Below are 23,408 nucleotides of genomic sequence, written 5' to 3' on the forward strand. Positions count from 1 at the left end.
TATTATTAGGTACGAAGATTCATTATCTGATCAACAGAGGTCATTAGTATAATTACGTAGTACAGGGAAATTGCATTCAGCCATTAGTGCTTGGTATAATGACCCTTTTTTTATACTTGCATTTTGGTAATCATTCTCATCTAAAACGTATTTCACATCACGCAGAGATCTTTAATATAATCAGTACATGGTTATTATATTCCTATCTTAGTGTTGTGTATAATCACTTTCTCTACCTTTATTTAGGTTGTAATTGTGTCCATCTCTCCTCAGGTACATTTTAGTTTTGTCTTCATCTCTCCTAAGGTACTGTCTCTTGCATTTTGGTTCTAATTGTGTTCGTCTCTCGTAAGGTACTGTCTCTTGCATTTTGGTTCTAATTGTCTCCATCTCTCCTCAGGCACTGTCTCTTAACTTCAGGCACTGTCTCTTAACTTCACGACTCGGGCAGCAAGGAGTGAGTACCCAGAGTTGCATTTTCTGTCCAAGCTTTGCTGTGGGCAGGCTCTGTTTGTTTATCTATCTTTCCCGTATTCTGAAACGCTTCGCTCTCTCACCACGACTGTTTTCAAAGGTCACAGAGATGGTCAGCCGGTATCTCAGGACTGTTTCTCCTGTTAGTAGTGTAGAAATGTTGTTAATCTGGCAGTAAAACTATAAAAAATACCTTAAATATCCGTGTAACTTCAACTAATAGAGTCTTCTGAAAGTAATGGAGGTGCAGCGGGTTTCAGAATACGGTTTGAAATACAAGGGTCATGGGACATTCAGGATTTGCAGTGTGAGGATGGCTTTGTAATTCAGACGGTTGTAAATTGTTGGCCTGAAAATCCACTGGTTTAATAATGGCTTAGAATTTTAAAGTAGTATAGTTCTTTCTTGTTTCACTGACAGAACGCTAAAATTTTTACTTTAACTCCTGTGGATTATATTTCTTTTGGGGCATGGATGAATTTTGCAACTATTTAAAGTACTATTCGCAATTTTGTCACTATTTAAACAACCATTTTTTTGTCACTAAACTACTGTTCTTAATTTTGTCACTTTAAACTACTTTTCTTCATTTTGTCACTCTAAACTATTTTTCTTCCTTCTATCACCACTTAAATTATTTTTTGCCACTTTAAACTACTTTTCGTAATTTTGTCACTATTTAAACTACTTTTTGTCACCTAAACTACTCTTCGCAATTTCGTTACTACTCCACTACTTGATCACTCTTGAAACTACTATTGTCACTACTTACACTACTTTTAGCAATTTTGTCGATATTTAAACTACTTTAGGCATCACATTTTGTCACGACCTAAAATTTCATGAGAACCAGTCTAATGAACTCTAAGTAATATCACAATTTTCTATAGCCGGATATTCAAGCAACACCAGTAAATAGATAAATAAATAAATAAATAAATAAATAAATAAATAAATAAAAATTCCCCGACCCTTGTATCAGTAATGCATTTGTGTTGCATTAGTAGGTCCGTAGTGCTTTTGTTCCAGGAATTCTTGTATCGTAATGTGCTCTTCCTGCTGGACTTCCTGGACGCTGACGAGGGAAAGTGAGTATCCAGTATTATGTTTTCCTGTCCAGAGCCTCTCCCTTCTCGACTTGTTTATATTTTTGCGTCTTGCTGTGAAACCCGCTGCATTTTTCTCTTTCAGGAATTTCTACTTTCTTTTTCATTTTTGTTGAATTTCTTGGTTTGTATATGATTATTTTTCTCGTCTTTTCTTTCCTTTTTTTTTCATATCTTGTGTTTTTCTTTCTTGTTTTCCAGACGGTTAATTTGTAAATGTTTTTTTTTTCTTTTCGTCTTCGTGCTAATTTTTTACGGAAATATCTTGGTTGATTCGTTTTTTTTATTTTTTTTTAATTTGTCGTTGGTTTTCTCGGTGGTTGACTTGTAACATGACTTTCTTTTTCGTTTTATCTTTGAATTGTTGATTTTCCAATAATGGAACTTTTGTTTTCTCCTTCAAACCTAAATTCATTGGTTGATTTATATACATTTTTAACTTTTTTTCAGCTTTTCTTTTTCTTATTAGACTTCAAGATGGTTAATTAGGTATTTTTTTTGTTTTATCATCGTCTTTCTGAATTTACAAGGAGTGATTTTCTTCCTGAATTTCCAAGGAGTGATTTTCTTCCTGAATTTCCAAGGAGTGATTTTCTTCCTGAATTTACAAGGAGTGATTTTCTTCCTGAATTTACAAGGAGTGATTTTCTTCCTGAATTTACAAGGAGTGATTTTCTTCCTGAATTTCCAAGGAGTGATTTTCTTCCTGAATTTCCAAGGAGTGATTTTCTTCCTGAATTTCCAAGGAGTGATTTTCTTCCTGAATTTCCAAGGAGTGATTTTCTTCCTGAATTTACAAGGAGTGATTTTCTTCCTGAATTTACAAGGAGTGATTTTCTTCCTGAATTTCCAAGGAGTGATTTTCTTCCTGAATTTCCAAGGAGTGATTTTCTTCCTGAATTTACAAGGAGTGATTTTCTTCCTGAATTTACAAGGAGTGATTTTCTTCCTGAATTTCCAAGGAGTGATTTTCTTCCTGAATTTACAAGGAGTGATTTTCTTCCTGAATTTCCAAGGAGTGATTTTCTTCCTGATTTCCCAAGGAGTGATTTTCTTAGTCCCCTAGAGACGAATGATTTAATATGAGTGACGCGTACTCGGCTCTGCTTCTTGTTTTCAATTTGCAAAGTCGAGCAGGAATTATTAAGTGCACGGAGAGTCGTAATAGTTTTCATGCTGTGCTGCTTCTTATAATTTCTGGGATGTTTTCCGTAAGGCCACGACTTTAGGAATAGTTTCTGCAGTGTTTCTTAAATACAAGTCAACATTTCTGTATTACATTTCGTTGCTAGTTCCTGAGAGTTTTAACAAGATTACAGTTCTGTTTTTTTTTTTTTTTTCTCTCTCTCTCTCCATGTTTCTGGGGACTGTTGCCGTAAGATTTCTTCAGTATAACAATTTTCGCGGCCAAGGAAATGGGGCTAAGGGGAGGAAGAAAAACGTGTGTTGGAGAGAGTAAGAGAAATAGTTACACCAAGTCTGTGGTGAAAAAAAAAAGAAAAGAAAAGAAAAAAGCAGACTGAATGGTTAACAGGTTATTCATATCCTCATAATGCCTTGTTGACACTATTGTGCGGTGACGCAGGGCTGAGTATTACCACCAAGGACGGAGAAAGGCAAGACTGTTGTTATGAGATCAACATGGTAAAGAGTTAAACTGAAAACTTGGATTAAATTCGTAAATACATGGTTAGGTTGGCTCAATATACTGTCGGAAACGATTCAATATTTTATCTCAAGTATTTTCGTTATGCTGAAGTGTAAGTAATACGGGTTTTCAAGGGTGTTTTCATGGTTCAGATAGTTTAATTGGGTGTAGTGGAAGTTATTAGGGTTTTCAAGGGTGTTTTTAATTCTGGTGATAGTTTAAGAGGGTATAGTGCAAAATATTAGGGTTTTCAAGGGTGTTTTCGTGGTTTTGGCAATAGTTTAACAGGGTATTGTAGGATTTTTTTGGGGGGTTTTCAAGGGTGTTTTTAATTCTTTTGATAATTTAACAGTGTATGGTGAAAGGCATTAGGGTTTTCAAATGTGCTTTCATGGTTCCGATGATAGCTTAGCAGGGTATTGTGGGAGTTCTTACGGTTTTCAAGAGCGTTTTCAAGAGTACGGACCGTTGACTTCGTGATAAACTCGTACCTACGCATAAAAATGAAGACTTTATCATTCATTGAATCTAATTGCCAATTTGCAGAAGATGGAAGATAGAAGGTGCATGATAAGGTACTAAGCTTTATATATACAAAGCTACAAGAAAGCGCTACCTATCCCAATGAAAAACTACCTTAGCTAACTACCCTTCCAGCCTTCATTGGTACAGCAGCTCCCTAAACTGTCTTTAAAGTGTGGTGTGAACTGTGGCACAAAGAACAAAATGAAGCCTGCTGCTTGGTCACGTGTCGGTAAGGTTGGCATGCATGGCTTCACGTGATGCTGATATGCCGATCTATTTCCCAGGTCATAATATACGGCAGCCATCCTCAGTGTGCAGGGCTGCCAACTGCTGCTACCGTAAACACCAAACTTGTCAAATACTATCGTGCATTGCGGTCAGAATGTAGACATCTTATTTGTTAAGGATAGTTTCGTAAGCTGCTGTATATTGAAATGATACTACTCGTACGGTTATTTCTGTTACTACAAAGGGAAAAATAATCAGAGGGAGGGCTGCTGTGTGGCTTCCACCGCGCAGGGCAACTGGGGGGGGGGGGGATCAAACTGTGGTTTACGGGAGGAAAAGAAGACATGACGAATTCTCTGGCTGGAGGAAAATAGAAACTTGTTAACGTGAAGCATGTTGTGGTGGTCTTCAGGTCTTAATACTCGTTCTGGGTTGAGAATTGTGACGTTTGTGTTATTGTAAAGGAGAATTGTGGTAGTAATGCTTGTGTGCGATCATTTTTAAAGGGTTGTAATAAAGTTGATAGTGTGTAGTATTTTTTTATGGGTATTGTAATAGTTATGATAGTTTTTTTTTTTTTGTGATAGTAATGATAGTCTGTAATAGTTTTTAGGGGTTGTAATAGTAATGACTGTGCAATAGTGTTTAGGGGGGTTATAATAGAAGTGATAGTCTGCAACAGTTTTTAAGCGGGTTGTAATAGTCATGATAGAGAGAGAGAGTTGTAGTAATAGTAACGATAGTCAGTAGTAGTCAGGCAGCCTTCAAGACACCACAGCCTCAGTATCAAATAGTATACTCACCTTTATTCTCACAATTTACTCCAGCTTAATAAATAAAAAAAATAAATAAATAATGAAACAAGAATACTCAAATAACAGAAGAGCAGAAAGAGAGAAAACACTGAAAAAATAAAAGATGTATAGATGAAAACCACAGTAACTAGCGAAACACAAACAGCATCAATCAATAAAGAGATAAAACATGAATGAAGAATGATAAATATGATAAAAGATAAAACACTATGAAAAATGAAAGCCACAGTTACGGGTGCAATAGGGATATACACAACACGAAGCAATATAGAAACAGAAGTGGAGAGACGTACCAAAATGCAGTGAAATTAAAATATAAGGAAATAAAAGTGAACTGCAGTGGAAATATGAAGTGGGAGGAATGCGGGAAAAGCAGCGTGAAAGGATTGGGTTACTGCGAGAGAGAGAGAGAGAGAGAGAGAGAGAGGAGAGAGAGAGAGAGAGAGAGAGAGAGAGAGAGAGAGAGAGAGAGAGAGAGAGAGAGAGAGAGAGAGAGAGAGAGAGAGAGAGAGAGAGAGAGAGAGAGAGAGAGAGAGAGATCAGGTTATGTGCACGAAGTTTGAACAATAGGGTGCAGGCTTTGTGTGTGTGTGTATATGCCTGTGTGTGTATGCATGTGTGTATGTGCGTGGGCGTGTGTGCGTGCGTGCCTCCCCGAATGCACGCAATATGGTGTTAAGGGTCGCCGCACACTCAATAAAACGCAGTGACCAGCAATTATTGGCGTGGCGAATGAAACCTCTCCTTTTCTCTTTTTAATTTATACCCTTCACGTTTCCCCTTACCTGTGCGGACCTTTATGACACACCTGGCGAGGGGCGCGGGTTGATGACAGGTAGCGATGGACAGGTAGATGACAAGTGGGCTGCAGGGGGTGGCAGGAGGGGTGACAGGGGATAGCATGTGAAAAGCAGGACAAAATCATTAAATCAGAGAAAGGAAAACAAAATGAAGGAAATGTGGAGAGAAATAATGATCTTTTACGTGTTCTGTGTGGATGGCAGGTGGATGGCAGGTGGAAAACAGAAAGAAGTGGAAATAAAGATAATTATCACCTTTTATTTTTACTTTGTGGATGGCAGGTGGATGGCAGGTGGTTGGCAGGTGGTTGGCACCCCTCATTTAGTGAAAAAAAAAAGTAAGTGAAAAAAAAAAAAAATAGAGAATAGTTACCATCTTCCTTTATTTACACCTGTTCCTGAAATGACACCTGTTCTTAACCCTTTTTATCTTCACTGTTGTTGACTCAGCGACGAAGGAATAGAGAGACAGGCATAAAGAAAGGATGTATACAGCCACTGCCACTGTGACCTACCTGGCTGTAATTAATGTGCTTTTATGCTTAGTACCTGTTAAAAGTTACACTGTTTACATACCCCTAATTGATACTTTCATTAACACCTGTAATATAGAGGGAAAAGTGTAGAAAGGTGAAGAGGAGGAGGAGGAGGAGGAGGAGGAGGAGGAGGAGGAGGAGGACCAAAAATTAATATGAGACTTATCATATGCTTTGAATATATATTATAAAAATTCTGCCAAGTAATTTATTTCAGTGGAGTATGCAAATCGTGCGTGTGAGTGAGTCGTTCGTGTGGAGAGAAGAGGAAACGGAGGAAGAGGAGGAGGAGGAGGAGGAGGAGGAGGAGGAGGAGGAGGAGGAGGAGGAGGAGGAGGAGGAGGAGGAGGAGGAGGAGGAGGAGAATACAGTTGTGAGACAGGTTGGAGAGAAGAATAGTGAGTGATGAGAGAGAGAGAGAGAGAGAGAGAGAGAGAGAGAGAGAGAGAGAGAGAGAGAGAGAGAGAGAGAGAGAGAGAGAGCATAAGGGCCAATTTTAGCATGCATTTTGCAAGCTTTTTAATCTTTACAAGCTTTGCAGTGTTACGTTTGTTTTATGATGTGATTGGTTGGGGGAGAGAGAGAGAGAGAGAGAGAGAGAGAGAGAGAGAGAGAGAGAGAGAGAGAGAGAGAGAGAGAGAGAGAGAGAGAGAGAGAGAGAGAGAATTAGTGGCGAATAACAGTCTACCTCTCCTGTACAGTCAATAAAAAAATAACGAAAAGAAAAAAAAAGAGAAACGAATAAAGAGGATTACAAGAGAGGGAAGGAGAGGAAGGATAGAGGAGGAGGGAAGGAAAGGAAGAGGAACAAAGAAAGCAAGGAAGGAAGAGTGTAGGATAGATGAGGTATTGAGAAAGAGTGGGAGAGGAAGGGATTGGTAGGGGGGAGAGAGGGAGTGTGTTACAATGAGGCAGTATTAGCACAGACACGGGTCATTACGTCCGCCAATCAGTGGTATTTTCGGAAACTGTTATGGATTCTCGATGTCCCTCTTTCCCTTTTCCCGTTTTTTTCCCTTTTCCTCTTCGTTTTTTTTTCCTATTTCGTTCTTTTTTTTTCTTTATTTAGTTTTTTTTCTTGTCGGTCTCTTTCCTCTTCGTTTTCTTCCTTGTTTCTTTTGTTTATTTCCTGTTTCGTTGTTTTTTCTTTATTTTCCTTGTTTCTTTCCTTTTTCCTCTTTTTCCTTTTTTTCGCTTCCTGTTTTCCTTTTTTTCGTTCTTTTTTTCTGTATTTGTTTTTTTCTTGTCGTTTCTTTCCCTTCTCTCTTTTTTTCCTTTTTCTCTTTTTTTCCTTTTTCATTTCTTTTTCTTGTGTTTAGTTTTTTCTTGTTCTCTTTCTCTTCCCTTTTTTTCCCTTTTTCCTCTTCCTTTTCTTCCTTTTCATTCCTTTTTTTCTTGTATTTAGTTTTTCTTGTCATTGTAGATAATTAGTACGATTTTCCTTATTTTCTTTTTTTAACCTCGATTTTAGTAGTATCTTTTCCTACAGTTTTCCTTTTTTCCTTTCTTATTTCGTAGCATTTTCTTTTCCTCGTCAATATGGTTTTTTTCCTTTGGATTTTTGCTTTTTTTTTTTTCCTCTGAAACTGGTATGGATTATCAATGTCTGTTTCCCTTCCCTTTTTCTCTCCTTTCCTCTCTTTTCCTTGTGTTTTCCGTATTTGTTATAGATTCTTTTATGATTTCCTTCTTTTCTGTTCAGTCCATTATAGACCTCTCTCTCTCTCTCTCTCTCTCTCTCTCTCTCTCTCTCTCTCTCTCTCTCTCTCTCTCTCTCTCTCTCTCTCTCTCTCTCTCTCTCTCTCTCTCTCTCTCTCTCTCTCTCTCTCTCCAGCGCAGTAATTGAGTGATGTGTTTCTCATTTTATCTTCTTTCCCAATCATGCAATTTTCCTTCGAAGCGGCGAGTTTTCCGCGCCTGGCTCAGACCGGCGCGTTTTATAGTGTTGATCCTAACTGCCCCTGAGAGAGAGGGAGAGGAGGAAAGAGGGAGAGAGGGAGAGGGAGGAATGTATACGAGTTTGTTCTTATTTCATTCACAACAACAACAACAACATACTACTACTACTACTACTACTACTACTACTACTACTACTACTACTACTACTACTACTACTACTACTACTACTACTACTACTACTACTACTACTACAAAGGGAAAGAGGAAAGGAAGGAAAGCGACACGCAGAGAGGACGGAAGAGGAGGGAAAAGATGAATGGAGGAGGAAAGGAAGGAGGAAACACGACGGGAAGGAAGAAAGGAAGGAAGGAAGGAAGGAAAAAGGGATGAGGGAGAGGGTAAGATAGATGAGGGAAGGAAAGAAGGAAAAGAGGAAGGAAAGAAGGAAAAGAGATGGAAGAGGAGGTGAAGCAAGCAGGAAGGGAAAAAATGAGAGAGAGAGAGAGAGAGAGAGAGAGAGAGAGAGAGAGAGAGAGAGAGAGAGAGAGAGAGAGAGAGAGAGAGAGAGAGGCTTAACAATGCAAATCTGAATAGGTTCCATATAGAATGATTGCATGACTCCACCACATACATACATACATACATACATACATACATACATACATACATACATACATACTCACATACATACATACATAGACAGTGATGTGTGTGTGTGTGTGTGTGTGTGTGTGTGTACGTTAGTGTACGTGGGAATAGTGAATTGTTTGTGTTATTTTTAGTATTTTGTGTGTGTGTGTGTGTGTGTGTGTGTGTGTGTGTGTGTGTTAAATTTAGTGTCCTATTTTCAGAGGAATTTAATTAAGAACGAAAATGTGAAAGAAATTAAAGTGACTTCTTAATTTATTCACTGATGTTAAAAAAAAGAAAACTACAAAAAAAATATCAATTCCTCCTCCTCCTCCTCCTCCTCCTCCTCCTCCTCCTCCTCCTCCTCCTCCTCCTCCTCCTCCTCCTCCGTAGTCGTATACAAATAAATAAAATAAAAAAAGTCATATGTGTGATGATGATAAATACTCGTATTCCAGAGGCTGTGATTAATTGCACCCTAAGTCTTTCGTTCAGTCTTTAACATTCTATAGCGTTATTAAATGAAGATGGTGGTATTATTATTATTATTATTATTATTATTATTATTATTATTATTATTATTATTATTATTATTATTTACTACTACTACTACTACTACTACTACTACTACTACTACTACTACTACTACTACTACTACTACTACTACTACTACTACTACTACTACTATTGATGTGTGCTTTAATTTGTAAGCCATTAAAGAGAGAGAGAGAGAGAGAGAGAGAGAGAGAGAGAGAGAGAGAGAGAGAGAGAGAGAGAGAGAGAGAGAGAGAGAGAGAGAGAAAAAACAAAACTACAGTGATAGAAAATTAGAGAAAAACAGACAGACAGACAGAGAGACATGCAGACAGAGAGAGACAGATGAAGATACAAAGATACAGAATAGAAGAATACAGCAAAGGTCACGTGGTAATCCCAGAGGCTGTAGTGGGTCGTTGAATCGCTACACTTTCATCAGCGTAGGAAGAAGATAAGCCGAGGGGGGAGAAGGAAAAGTAATGACAGGGAACATTGATGCGGGAATGTACCAGCTGATAGATGGCATTAATAACTGTAGATGGTGATATTGGTAACAGTGAGAGTTGTGGTAGTAGTAGTAGTAGTAGTAGTAAAAACTGATACTACTACTACTACTACTACTACTACTAATAATAATAATAATAGTGATGCTGGTGAGAAAAGTTATCGAGTCAGATTAACAATTTCATTAAGTAATATATGTAATTCTGTTTTTACTACAGAGAGAGAGAGAGAGAGAGAGAGAGAGAGAGAGAGAGAGAGAGAGAGAGAGAGAGAGAGAGAGAGAGAGAGAGGGGATAATGATGATGAAACAAAGCATAATAATGACCATCGCGAGACTGTTTGCATTAAGTTGCAGTTTAATCTGAAATGTGTTGGATAGTAAAGGAGAAGGCTTGCCCCCATCTCTCTCTTTTAGTGCACAGAGGAGGAGGTGGAGGAGGTGGTGGTGGTGGTGGTGGTGATTTTTTTTTCTCCCTCTTTCTTCATTATCTGTTATCTCTCCCTCTCCTCACTCTTCCATTTTCTTCCTCTCTCTTTGCCTCTCCCTCTTGTTCTCCATTTTTTCTCTCGCTCTCTTCTTCCCTCCCTCTCTCTCCCTTATTTCTTTCTCACTGTCTCCCATCTTCCCCTCCCTTCTTTCCTGCCACTCTCCCTCCCTTTTTCTTTCCTTTTCTTCCTTTCCTTCCTCTCTCATCCCCTTCTCCCTTCTCTTCTCCCTTCATCCCTCTCCTTTTCCCTTTCCCCCTCCTTTTCCTCCCTCGTTCTTTTCCTCCCTCCCTTCACTCCCATCTTCACTTTCTGCTTCTCTCTCTCTCTCTCTCTCTCTCTCTCTCTCTCTCTCTCTCTCTCTCTCTCTCTCTCTCTCTCTCTCTCTCTCTCTCTCTCTCTCTCTCTCTCTCTCTCTCTCTCTCTCTCTCTCTCTCTCTCTCTCTCTCTCTCTCCCCTCCCATCTATCCCTCCTGAGCGCTCTTCACGAGATGCATTTTGCAAAGGCTTAAAATTTTTGTTTGGCTGGCTAGCGTCAAAGGAAAGTTTTCAATCACTTCTCTCTGTTTGTCTCCGTAATATTTGTGTGTGTGTGTGTGTGTGTGTGTGTGTGTGTGTGTGTGTGTGTGTGTGTGTGTGTGTGTGTGTGTTTATCGTCAAGGAGTTTACGAGGCATTAGGTTCTCCTCCCAGCAGGTGTGTGATGTTGATTAAATGTACCTGCTCTTCAACTCAGGTAAAAGTCACGACAAGTAAATTCAAATGTTCCTTGGTCTGGAGAATTTTTTATTTATTTATTTTTTTAATTGAATGAGTCTTACATTGAACTTCTCGTATTCCTAGTTCACAGTGTTTGTTGTGTGTCTCAAGTTGAAATGTTCCTTGAGAGAGAGAGAGAGAGAGAGAGAGAGAGAGAGAGAGAGAGAGAGAGAGAGAGAGAGAGAGAGAGAGAGAGAGAGAGAGAGAGAGAGAGAGAGAATTTATTTTTTTGTGTAATGAATTTTGCATAGAGATTCTTATATTCCGTGTTTATAATGTCTTTGTTGTTTGTTTTTGTTTGTGTGTCTGACGGAAATAAAGCTTTAAAATACTTAGTGTATGAAGAGAACATAATGTAAAAGAAAAAAAATATGACATTTAGTTTATGAAAGGAATAATAAAAATGTCTGATGGAAATAACGCTTTAGAATAGATAGAGCTACATAAAAGAAAACGAGAAGTCAGTTAACGAAAGGAGGGAGAAAATAATAAACGGTACACTGAAGAAAGTTGCTGCGTAGCGGAGTATACGAATCTTACAGTAATATTCTTATAATGAGGTAATTTTCTCACTCTCTTCAGCTGCGTCTTATCTCTTTATCCCTCCTCTGATGTCCTGCTCGCACCAGGAAACGAGACTGGTGTGAGAGGTGTAACTGTTATGAAAATGGTGTACCCTTGATATTTTCCTCTAACACACACACACACGTACACACACAGATGTTTTTACTGACCAAACGTACTTTTCTGCTTACTAAATATATTACAATACATTTTTCTTGGTCCTAATTACAATACATTAAAAGCCTTACAATATTTTTTCATAGTCATGTTGCTATTAAGTCCACAGATTTACTGATACCCTTACTTTTTTACCTTTATTGTTTTGTCTTGTTATGATTGTTTCCTTGGGCTAGTGTAGGGCATCAAGTTGGTTTGTTTTGAGTTTTATTGCAAGGAAACTAGCAAGCAACAAAAAGTGGGTTGTGGGGAGACGACAGAAGAAAAATGCGGTGACAGGTGTGTGTGTGTGTGTGTGTGTGTGTGTGTGTGTGTGTGTGTGTGTGTGTGTGTGTGTGTGTGTGTGTGTGTGTGTGTGTGTGTGTGTATAGCGGACCACTGGCCGGAAAGAAACAAATATACCCATGTGTCCAGTGGCATTTTTTTTTCCCCTCCACTCTCCCTTTCCTCTCCTCTTCCTCCCATGTGGCCTTTCCCTTCCCCTCCTCCTGTCAATCTTGCCTCCCTCCCTCTCTCCCTCTCCCGCTTTTTCTTCTTTCCATCTGTCCTTTATTCTCTCCTTTCTTCCTTATCTTTGTTTTTTCATCTGGGCTAAAGTTTACACACACACACACACACACACACACACACACACACACACACACACACACACACACACACACACACACACACACACACACACACACACACACACACACACACACACACACACACACACACACGTTTTTACATTTTTCTTTTCGTTATTTCTTTAAATTTATAATCTATTAACGAATCTTTACCGTAATTATAACATCATTTTTATTCATCGTTAATAAGTCCATAATTTTTCCATTGCTTTTATCACTCCACTAATCTGAATTTTCATCAATAATCAGTGGATTTCATTTAAATCGTCGTATTATTGTTAGTATTGATAGAGAGAAGAGTCTTAGAATGGTAAGCTTTGTTTTTTGTCGCTTGTTTGTCTCATCTTACCAGTAGTAGTATTGATGTAGAGTAATTTCAGTATTTCATCCTCTTTTTATCGTCAAATTCTATGTTGGTTTATCATTAATCGTGTCAGTGTACAGTAATTTCAGTATCTAGTCTAGTTTTTACTTTCAGTTAATCTAGACAATAATTTTAGTATCGTAAATCTGAGTCTCGTTTGCATTGTTATCGGTATTGTTAATGTAGAGATTAATTTCAGCATCCAGTTTTATTTATATCGTCAGTTTCCATCTCATCGTATTGTTAGCAGGAGAATTATCACTCGTATCATTATTAGTAACATAAATATAATCAATTTCAACATCATAAATCGAAGTCTTATTTTTCTCTCTCAATTCAAAACTAACATTATGAATTTTAACATCGTAAACCAAAGTCTATCCTCGTCAGATTCCACCACGTTCTGATGAGTGGCGTGGTGAGTGAGTGAAGCGGCGAGCGAGTGAGCGAGTGGGATGTGGAGAGGCCGTGATGAAGACCCCGGTGCCTTGAATTGGGCGTCGTGGAAGTTAACGTAGTACCGCCTCGTGCTGGCTAAGGGAATAGAAAACGAGAGCTCGGGTGACCCATTTTTAAGGGTGAGTGATGCGTCTTTCCCAACCTTTTGTGCTCGTAAAGAAGGGTTAAGTGGCTGCTTGTGTACGAGAGAGAGAGAGAGAGAGAGAGAGAGAGAGAGAGAGAGAGAGAGAGAGAGAGAGAGAGAGAGAGAGAGAGACTTTTCCCTGCTCACAACATCACTTGCTTCTCAAATTCTAGGTCTTTCTTCCCATTCTGATATCGTCTCCTCCCTCTCTCCCTCTCTCCCTCTCGCACTCCCTCTCCCTCTCCCTCTCTCAGTGTCCGTAAACTAAATGTAGCGGCCGGACGAACACGAGGGGAGCACATATCAACCATTTATATGCAAGTGTTCGGAACCTTTTGTGTCTTGCTATTTATTTTTATTTCCTCTGACGCTTCATTTTTTTTCTCTTTTTATTTTGCGATGGACGAACTGAGAGCAAGAAGAGGAAGAGGAAGAGGATAGTCATTACGTATGTACCTGCAGTTTTTTATGTATAATTAGATGATTAATCACCTGTCACCCTAATTACTTCCAGGTAGAAATTACGTGTCCCAGCACAGGTGAATAGAAGATACGATACGAGGCTCCAGTGTATCAGGTATCAGGGTCAGGCTGTAGGTGCGGTAACGGTTATCAGGGTGTAGATGTAGGTGGAAGGGTATCAGGGTACGAGGGTGACAAGTTTCAGGGTGTAAATGTAGGTGTTGTAATGGATATCAGGGTGTAGATGTGGGTGTGAGGGTGTGTAGGTGTGCTAACAATGTAAGGTGTCCATGTGCAGAGACTCGGGAAAAAAAAAGGAACAAGAAAAAAAATAAAAAAAGAAGGAAGCACATATACCAGTTGTTAGTTTTAAAGATTGCAATTGTGTATAGTGCTTCGTGTGTGTGTGTGTGTGTGTGTGTGTGTGTGTGTGTGTGTGTGTGTGTGTGTGTGTGTGTGTGTGTGTGTGTGTGTGTGTGTGTGTGTGTGTGTGGACTGGCGGCGGGCAGGGCGGTGAGCAGGGCGGGGTTTGCAGCAAAAGTGTGTTCAAGTATATCAAGCATTCATAAAATACGTGGATATATACAAATGCATGTGTTGCTTCCCCGCTCATGTTTATGCTCCGTGCCGCCACACCACTCTCTCTCTCTCTCTCTCTCTCTCTCTCTCTCTCTCTCTCTCTCTCTCTCTCTCTCTCTCTCTCTCTCTCTCTCTCTCTCTCTCTCTCTCTCTCTCTCTCTCTCTCTCTCTCTCTCTCGTTTTAAATTTCCTCCTTGGTACACTTTGTCCACGTTTCTTCTTTCCTCCCTTACCTCTCTCTATCTCTCTCTCTTTTTCCTTTTTCCTCTCTTCCCTGCTTCTCTTCTTCATCTTTCATCCGTCTTCTTTTTTTTTTCTTGCCTTCTACATCTTTCCTCCATCTTCCTCTCCTTCTTGCTTTTCTCCTTGCCTTTTCTCCTTTCCAACTTTCCTTCTTGCCTCTCTCTCTCCTCCGTTTTTCCTTCTCCCTTCCTCCATCACTCTCCTTGTTTCCTTTTTCCCTTCATCTTCGCTTTTATCCTCCCCTTTCCTTCGTCTTCTCTTCCTTCTTCCTTTTCTACATCTTTCCTTGTTCCTTTCCTCCTTACTTCTTTTCTCCATCTTTTGTATATTGTGGATACGTACACGAACTTATACACACCTAGAAACACACACACACACGCACACACACACACACACGAACAAATAAAATAATTCAGGTAAACTATAATTTTTTTCCCTCGTATGTCATGTATGTTATTTGTATGATTTGATGGAGAGTGTATAGGATTGCAAGTATTTATAAAAGTGAGTTTTGTAAATATTTTTAATTAGTCTCCCCTCAAAGCTTCGTCCCAGTGTTGTGTGGCGCCGTGTTTTATTTTGGTCTTGTTGAAAAAAAAAAGTGATAGAACTTTAGTTACAGGTGAGTGCTTGGATTAATTGTCGAAGGTCTGGTGTGTGTTTTGTTTGGTGCAGAGAGAGGGAGAGAGAGAGAGAGAGGGAGAGGAAGAGGAGAGGAGAGGAGAGGAGAGGAGAGTGAGATAGTTAAGTATTTTTTACTACTACTACTACTACTACTACTACTACTACTACTACTACTACTACTACTACTACTACTACTACTACTACTACTACTACTACTACTACTACTACTACTACTACTACTACTACTACTACTACTACTACTACTACCACCACCACCACCACCACCACAAAATTCCACCTAATATTCATGTGAGATTAAAAAAATACAGGCAAACACTCTCTCTCTCTCTCTCTCTCTCTCTCTCTCTCTCTCTCTCTCTCTCTCTCTCTCTCTCTCTCTCTCTCTCTCTCTCTCTCTCTCTCTCTCTCTCTCTCTCTCTCTCTCTCTCTCTCTGAAAACAGAAAGGTCAATATAATCAATACACTTGAAATCCTGTTGCATTATAACCAGCGAAACGAAAACAGCGACTCATAACAAGCAATTAAAAACTGTATGATTAAAGAGATGTCAAATGCCTCGCTGTATAGAACCTAACAGGAGGCCTCGATGGAACGTTACCGCTGGCTATTGATGAGAGAGAGAGAGGGAGAGAGAGAGAGAGAGAGAGAGAGAGAGAGAGAGGGAGGAACTGGGACTCGAGAACAGACGCCACGCAAATGGAAACCAATTCTAACCATTTGATATTTTTTTTTCCTTTTTTTTTTCATTTTTTCCCAACCTCATTCGCTGGACCGTCAACTTTGATATATTTTCTACCCCCTATTTTTTTCCCTCCCTTTTTCTTTTTACAGCTTTGCCCGTTCGGTTCTTATTGCTTATCGCTATTGCTTTCAAAATATAGTGGCGTTTTTTATGGTGAATCTACCTTTTCCTCTTTTCCTTTTTTTTTTTTTCCCAGAGTGGTGTGTGTCGTTTTCATCTCCTCGGTTAGGTGAAGTGAGGTGAGGTGAGGTGGTGAGGTGAGGTTAGGTCAGGTCAGGTCAGGTTTGTTTGTTTTTTTGGGGGGGATTATGTTATGTTAGGTCACGTCAGATTAGGTTAGGTTAGGTCAGGTCAGGTGTGGTCTGGTCTGTCTGTTTTTTTTGGTTAGGTCAGGTCAAGTTAGGATAGATCTGGTCTGGTCTGTTTTAAGGTTAGGTCAGGTTTGGTTTGGTTTTTCATCTTTTATCATTTTCATTTCTTCGTTAGATTAGATTAGTTTAGTTTAGTTTAGTTTAGTTTACGTTTTTCACTACCTTTCATCGTTTTCATTTCCTTAGTTTTTAGTTTACGATAGTTTTATACATATTTTTAATGACAGTGTGATAGTGTTAATGTTTTGTCTGTGTTACGTTAGGTTACTTTTTCATCTTTGATCATTTTTGTCGCGGTTGTAGTTTAAGACAGTTTTATTTTAGTGATAGTTTTAATGTTCTGCCTTTTCCTTTCGTATTACCTTAAGGGAAGAGTGTGTTTATGATATTATGTTCATATATTTCTTCTTTAGGTTCTAGGAGAGAGAGAGAGAGAGAGAGAGAGAGAGAGAGAGAGAGAGAGAGAGAGAGAGAGAGAGAGAGAGAGAGAGAGAGAGAGAGATAATATATATCTTCAAGGTTTATTTTTCCTGCTGAGAGCATATATCACGTGATTTTTTTTAAAACATTTAATAGTTTGCCCTCCACCACACCTTACCCCCCCCCCCGTGTGTGTGTGTGTGTGTGTGTGTGTGTGTGTGTGTGTGTGTGTGTGTGTGTGTGTGTGTGTGTGTGTGTGTGTGTGTCATCATAGGGTCAACGAGCAAGTAAATAGCACTGCAAATATTCATCATTTCGTAATTTTAGCTTATAAAGAGATGCTTTTAATATATACACACGCCTCTTCCTCCTCCTCCTCCTCCTCTTTAACATCTCTCTCTCCTCCATCTATCCCTTCCTCCTTATTTCAAGCTCCCATCTCCTCCCCTGCTTCTCTCACCTCACACTATCTTCCTCCTTCTCCTCCTCTTCCTCTTCCTCTCCCATTTTCTTCCTTCATCTATTTCTCCATCCTTATTTTTAATCTTCACCTCCCTGTCTCCTCCTTCCCTCCCTCCTCCTCCTTACCTCACAGCTTCACCTTTTAGTCAATAATGAGAAGTTTTTCCATATCATAACTTTTTCCTGTAACTTCTTCTTCTTCTGAGGCGAGGGGCGTGTGGTGCTCTGTCTATTTCTCTCAGCAAGTAATCGTGTTCATCTTTATACTCAGCTTGGAGGTAATGTGTCCCCTTGCGTGTGTGTGTGTGTGTGTGTGTGTGTGTGTGTGTGTGTGTGTGTGTGTGTGTGTGTGTGTGTGTGTGTGTGTGTGTGTGTGTGTGTGTGTGTGTGTGTGTGTGTGTGTGTGTGCGTGTGTGTGCGTGCATGTGTGTGTATTTACCTAGTTGTGGTTTACGGGAGGGGAGTAATCTTATTGTGTGTGTGTGTGTGTGTGTGTGTGTGTGTGTGTGTGTGTGTGTGTGTGTGTGTGTGTGTTTTCTGTCTCTGTCTGTTTATCAATCTCTCTCTCTCTCTCTCTCTCTCTCTCTCTCTCTCTCTCTCTCTCTCTCTCTCTCTCTCTCTCTCTCTCTCTCTCTCTCTCTCTCTCTCTCTCTCTCTCTCTCTCTCTCTCTCTCTCTGATAGAAATATAATTATAAGGGGAGGTATTTTTGGTGTTGGGTGCAGCTGTCTGAGTCTCCCCTGCACGCCTAATGGATCACAGAAAACGGAAACAAGGGGGAAGGGTGTCGGGAGAAAACGGTTTTAGGGTGACAATGTTTTTATGGGGGACATTTTTTTTTCCTTTTTTTTTTTTTTTTTCTTTTTAATTCTTGCTTGTCTGAAGGTTAAGATTGTTATTCTATATTGTTTTCTATTTCCCTTTGACACACACACACACACACACACACACACACACACACACACACACACACACACACACACACACACACACACACACACACACACACACACACACACACACACACACACACACACACACACACACACACACACACACACACACACACACACACACACACACACACACACCAATCCCTTTTTTCCCCCATAGATTTCCATATACACGTGATTTATTTTTTTCCCCTCTTTCCAATAATTCCTACCATTCTTTCCTCTCTCCCATGTTCCCTTGCCTTCCCATTTCTTTCCCTCTTATCCCTCACTGTTATCCATTCTCTTCCCTTCCCCCTTGTCTGTTTTTTCCTTCCTCTTCCTTGTTTTACTCTTTATACTTTCTCCTTTTGCAAAAGAAAGAAAGAAAGATAAAACCGAAAAGCATGTTATCTCTCTCTCTCTCTCTCTCTCTCTCTCTCTCTCTCTCTCTCTCTCTCTCTCTCTCTCTCTCTCTCTCTCTCTCTCTCTCTCTCTCTCTCTCTCTACGGCACGTATATACAATTCGGGTTTTATTTACAAAGTGTACGGTATTTGCTATCCGCGTTTCATTCTCTCTCTCTCTCTCTCTCTCTCTCTCTCTCTCTCTCTCTCTCTCTCTCTCTCTCTCTCTCTCTCTCTCTCTCTCTCTCTCTCTCTCTCTCTCTCTCTCTCTCTCTCTCTCTCTCTCTCTCTCTCTTTGGGCGGTGTGAGCGGAATAGGGACATTAGCATAGTGCAAGAGCTACATTAGTGCTCTTTTGTGGCGATGGGGAAGGGGAAGGAGAACGGGAAGGGGGAGGGAAAGGGGGGAGGGTTGGAGGGACAGTGGAGTAGGGGACTGTGTAAAGAGAGTGAGTCCCGGATGGTTTTGGATGGAGGTGGAGTTACGTGGTTAGGGAGAGGCGCTGGGAGTGTTGTGGAAGGAGGGAGAGGGCTGGGAGTGGACTGGGAGAGGCTGGAAGAGGGACTTGAGGGAGATGGGATGGTTAGATGGAGGTAAGAGAAATGGGAGAAGGGAGAGAGGCAGGGGGAGGGGCAGATGAAAGGAGGAGGAAAGAAAGTGAAGTGAAGGGGAAAGAAAAAAAAACTTGTGATAGTATTGAGAGTATTTGAGAACGAGAGAGAGAGAGAGAGAGAGAGAGAGAGAGAGAGAGAGAGAGAGAGAGAGAGAGAGAGAGAGAGAGAGAGAGAGAGAGAGAGAGAGAGAGAGAGAGAGAAACTGCATGAATGGTAAGGAAGGAAAGGAATTTAAGTACAGGAGAGGGAAGAATGTTTATACAAGAAGGGAAGAAGGTCAAAAATTAGTAGCAATCTGTTCCTTGAGAGCATAAAAAGAGCATTAATTAGAGAAGGAAGGAGAAACTGTCCGTGCGAAAGGGGAACAGAGAGAGAGGGAGAAGAAATAGAGAATATGGTAAAGCAAGGAAGAAAAGAATGGATGAAGACAAGAATGTACAAAAGAGAGAGTGAGAGGGAAAAGAGTAGCGTTGATAACAGTGAGGAGGAAGGAAGGAAAGAAAGAAGGAAGGAAGAGAATTATTATCTGTAGGAAGGAAACAAGTAAAAAAACTGATGATTTTAAGACGATGCAATGAAAGAAAGGATTAAAAAAAGAACGGAAGGAAGGAAGGAAGGAAAGGAAAGAAGGAAGGAAGGAAGAGAATTATAAAAACTGATGATTTTAAGACGATGCAATAAAAGAAAGGATTAAAAAAAGAACGGAAGGAAGGAAGGAAAGGAAGAAGGAACGAGTCAAAAGAAGAAAACTAATATTAATAGGAAGAAAAGGGAAGGAATTGGTTATTTTAAAGCAATATTACGAAGAGAAGGGAAGAAAAAAAGGAAGGAAAAAAAAGAAAGAAGGAAGATGAAAAGGAAGAACATTTTTAGAGAAAGCAAACAAATGAGTTTAAGGTACTGAAAGAAAAAGAAACAAAGACTGGAAGAAAGAAAGGAAAAAAGGAAGTAATAAGAAACAGGAGATAGTAGGAAGAGAGGAAGAAAGAAAAGGAAGGAGAGAAAGAAGAAAAGAAAAAGGATGGTAGAAAATAAGAAAGAATGGAAAAAAAGAAACAAAGAAATAAGAAAAGAAAACATGGTAGGAAAGGATGAAAAAAGTGAAGAAGAAAGAAAAAGGAATGCAGAAGATAGTAGAAGAGAAGAGGAGGAAGAAAAGAAGTAATGGAGGGAGAGAAAGAAGAAAAAAAAAGTATTGTAGAAAATAAAGAATAAAACGAAGAGAATTAAGGAAATAAGGAATAAAAAATAAAAGCAGGAGATGATAGGAAAGAAAGAAGAAAAAAAAACATGCTAGGAGAAGATACAGAAAGAGAAGGAAGGAGAGAAGGAAAAGAAAATGGGAAGCAGTAGATAGGTAGAAGGAAGAAAGGTGGGGGAGGAACGTCGCTAACAGTGCTAACCAACAAACCGGAGGAAACAGGACGGTTCAGTGCACAAAAAGACGCCCAGGGAATACCAATGAATGAATTATGAAATGAATTAATCCCATTGTGCCCGTCTGTCAATGAACTGTTAAAGCAATCTGATATAATTCAATTTGTAACCGATTCGTTATTGTAAATTTGTGCCTTTTTATAACGCAAGAGTAATGGAGTATTGGTAGAGGTGAGGGCGTATTATCACAATCATCACTGTTATTCTTTACACGAGTACTACTGCCAGTGGGAATGGTGTCTCTTTGCTGATAAGCCGCCGTGCTGTGTGTGTGTGTGTGTGTGTGTGTGTGTGTGTGTGTGTGTGTGTGTGTGTGTGTGTGTGTGTGTGTGTGTGTGTGTGTGTGTGTGTTTTCCCTGTCGTCTTATCTTTTCTATTTTATCACTATTGTTTGACTGCTGGTACCGTTTCTACTACTACCCTACTACTACTACTACTACTACTACTACTACTACTACTACTACTACTACTACTACTACTACTACTACTACTACTACTACTACTACTACTACTACTACTACTGCTACTACCACATCTACTCTGGTTCTTGCTCTTCCTCTGTGTTCCCTAGTGCTTCCTCCTCCTTACATGAAGCAAATCTCTGGCAGGCAAACACGGAGAGGAAGGAGGTCTGGAAACAAACAATGGAGGCTTGCAAAGTAAATTTCTCCTCAAGGAAGTGGCTGGAATTTTTTTGTTTCTCTAGGACTGGAATATTGTCGTGTGTGTGTGTGTGTGTGTGTGTGTGTGTGTGTGTGTGTGTGTGTGTGTGTGTGTGTGTGTGTGTGTGTGTGTTGGCATATACTTCTGACTTGCTCTATTTGCATTCCTTGTTTTTTGTTTCAGGCACCGTGGCATTATTTTGGCACTTTTTGGCACCTTCGGCCCTATTTCTGGCACTCTCTGGCACTCGCTGTCGACACTTATCCTAGGCGAGGGGAGATTTTGACAGACGCTCTCTGCCCTGTGCTTGGCAAGAGTAGGGAAGGTCACTCGCTAAGATGTGAATAAAAGTGGCGATTTTGTTAAACATGTATTGACTGCACTGATGGTGGTGGTGGTGGTGGTGGTGGGTGGTGGTGTTGGTAGTGGAGGTGGTGGCGGTGGTAGTAGTAGTAGTAGTAAGGATGTTATTAGTATGTATTTTGTTAGGTTAGGTAGTAAGGTTAGGTAATAGAGTGGGGACGACCACAGTCATTGGCAAGGTCGGGTCCAGAGGTCTGCGTTGTGAAGGATTGGTCGTATTATTCATGAAGCAGCTCCGGCGCAGCGTGGATGAAGGTCGTTTTTGTTATTGTTATTATTATTATTGCTGTTATTATTATTATTATTATTATTATTATTATTATTATTATTATTATTATTATTATTATTATTATTATTATGTAGTAGTAGTATTAGTAGCAGTATGAGCGGTAACAGTCAAGCAGGTAAATGTAAACACGTACTTTACATATGTTACTAAGAGGTGCATCAGGTTTTCCCTCTCCCTCTCTGCGAGGAAGCGAGTCCTTCCCTCACAGCTACACAAACACTGCATTGGTATGTCCGGGCGAGGCTTTGGCAGCTGCTGTGTAAATGAAAACTCGTGTTAACATAGTTTTGCAAGCCCCGCTTGATGGCACGTTTGTCAGGGCACGTGCAAATAGATGGTAGATAAATTCAAACTTACAGTAACATTATTCTGCGCTGGATTTGTAATGGGATGTCAGAGTAGATATGGATAATAGATGTGCATATTATTAAAATTAACACGAGTACAGTACATAGCGTTACGGTGGTAATGTATTGGGTGTGAGTGTGTGGAAATATAAATAACAGTTTTGTGTATTACTGTGTATTAGGTATTAACTTTGCAATGGGTATGTAATGGGATATGGAAACGTAGATATAGGAAACGTATAGATATTAAAGCACATCAAAATACCAACTTTAAATTCCTATATACGTAACTGATCAGCTGTATACCCTTTGGAATATAGAGAACAAAGAAAACAGTATATAGTAAACTTTCAGAATATATAGAAAACATACAAATTCAAATACAGTAGAATACAAACTTTTAATGCCTGTATGCACATCTTCATCTGTATACCTTTTGGGAAATGAGAACAGAGAGAACAAGACATAAAAAAAATAAACATTAGATAACATTTCAACACAGTGTCATGTAGTGGTGTGAACGCTGTCTCTTTCAAATTAGAGTCCATCAAATGTTCTTGTATGTGAATTTCATCTGTCGCTCACGGTTTTTTATAGTTCGTTTAAAGCTTAGCCATATTTTGTTTATTTTTTGTGGTTGTCATTAATCTTTAACGTCCCTTTGTTTGTTAATGTAGGCGGCACGTACTAGCACAGCAATGATTCCTGTGAAATGACGTAAAGTTTTGTGGTTAAATGTATTCAGCACGTATTCTTATTCATTTTACAAGAACATTTTAACTTATTTTGCATCGTTTACTTGTTGATACAGATGCACCACACTACTACAGCAATACTTCCTGTGAAATTATTAGGGAAACTTTTATGCTGATATTTATCACGTTTGTTTGAATTTTACAGGGATATTTAAACTTATTTTCTGTATATTAATTGCATCTGTTGTGATCAATAATCTAATCTCGTGTAATGTATAGAGAGTATGGGTGTAGTTGGGGTGGGGGCCACAGTGACGGGCAGGGCAGGGGCCAGTGACCTGTGTTAGTCTGACAACAGCACCGAGCCACGGGTGGAGGCTGGCTGATTAGGGAAATGTTTTATAAATGACTGTGTTTTGCAGCGGTGGTGGTGGTGGTGGTGGTGGTGGTGGTAGTGGTAGTGTATTGATATTAGTA

The 23,408-nt window shown here is 39.6% G+C and overlaps 1 long non-coding RNA gene across 3 annotated transcripts in view; it reads left to right on the forward strand.

The window, feature by feature from the left end:
- The window catches only part of LOC135092060 (uncharacterized), a 103,074-nt gene extending 79,742 nt beyond the window's left edge, over positions 1 to 23,332 (forward strand). Inside the window, exons 3-5 of one of the 3 annotated variants that reach the window (XR_010262730.1) lie at positions 421 to 457; positions 13,071 to 13,711; positions 21,421 to 23,332. This is a non-coding gene — a long non-coding RNA (uncharacterized LOC135092060). Of the gene's footprint in view, positions 1 to 400; positions 458 to 13,070; positions 13,712 to 21,420 lie in introns of all 3 variants that reach the window. The other 2 variants (XR_010262731.1, XR_010262729.1) reach the window with 2 other exon arrangements.
- Positions 23,333 to 23,408: the final 76 nt, after the last annotated feature.

This window comes from Scylla paramamosain, chromosome 39, assembly GCF_035594125.1.
Source record: "Scylla paramamosain isolate STU-SP2022 chromosome 39, ASM3559412v1, whole genome shotgun sequence".
Lineage (NCBI taxonomy): Eukaryota > Metazoa > Arthropoda > Malacostraca > Decapoda > Portunidae > Scylla > Scylla paramamosain.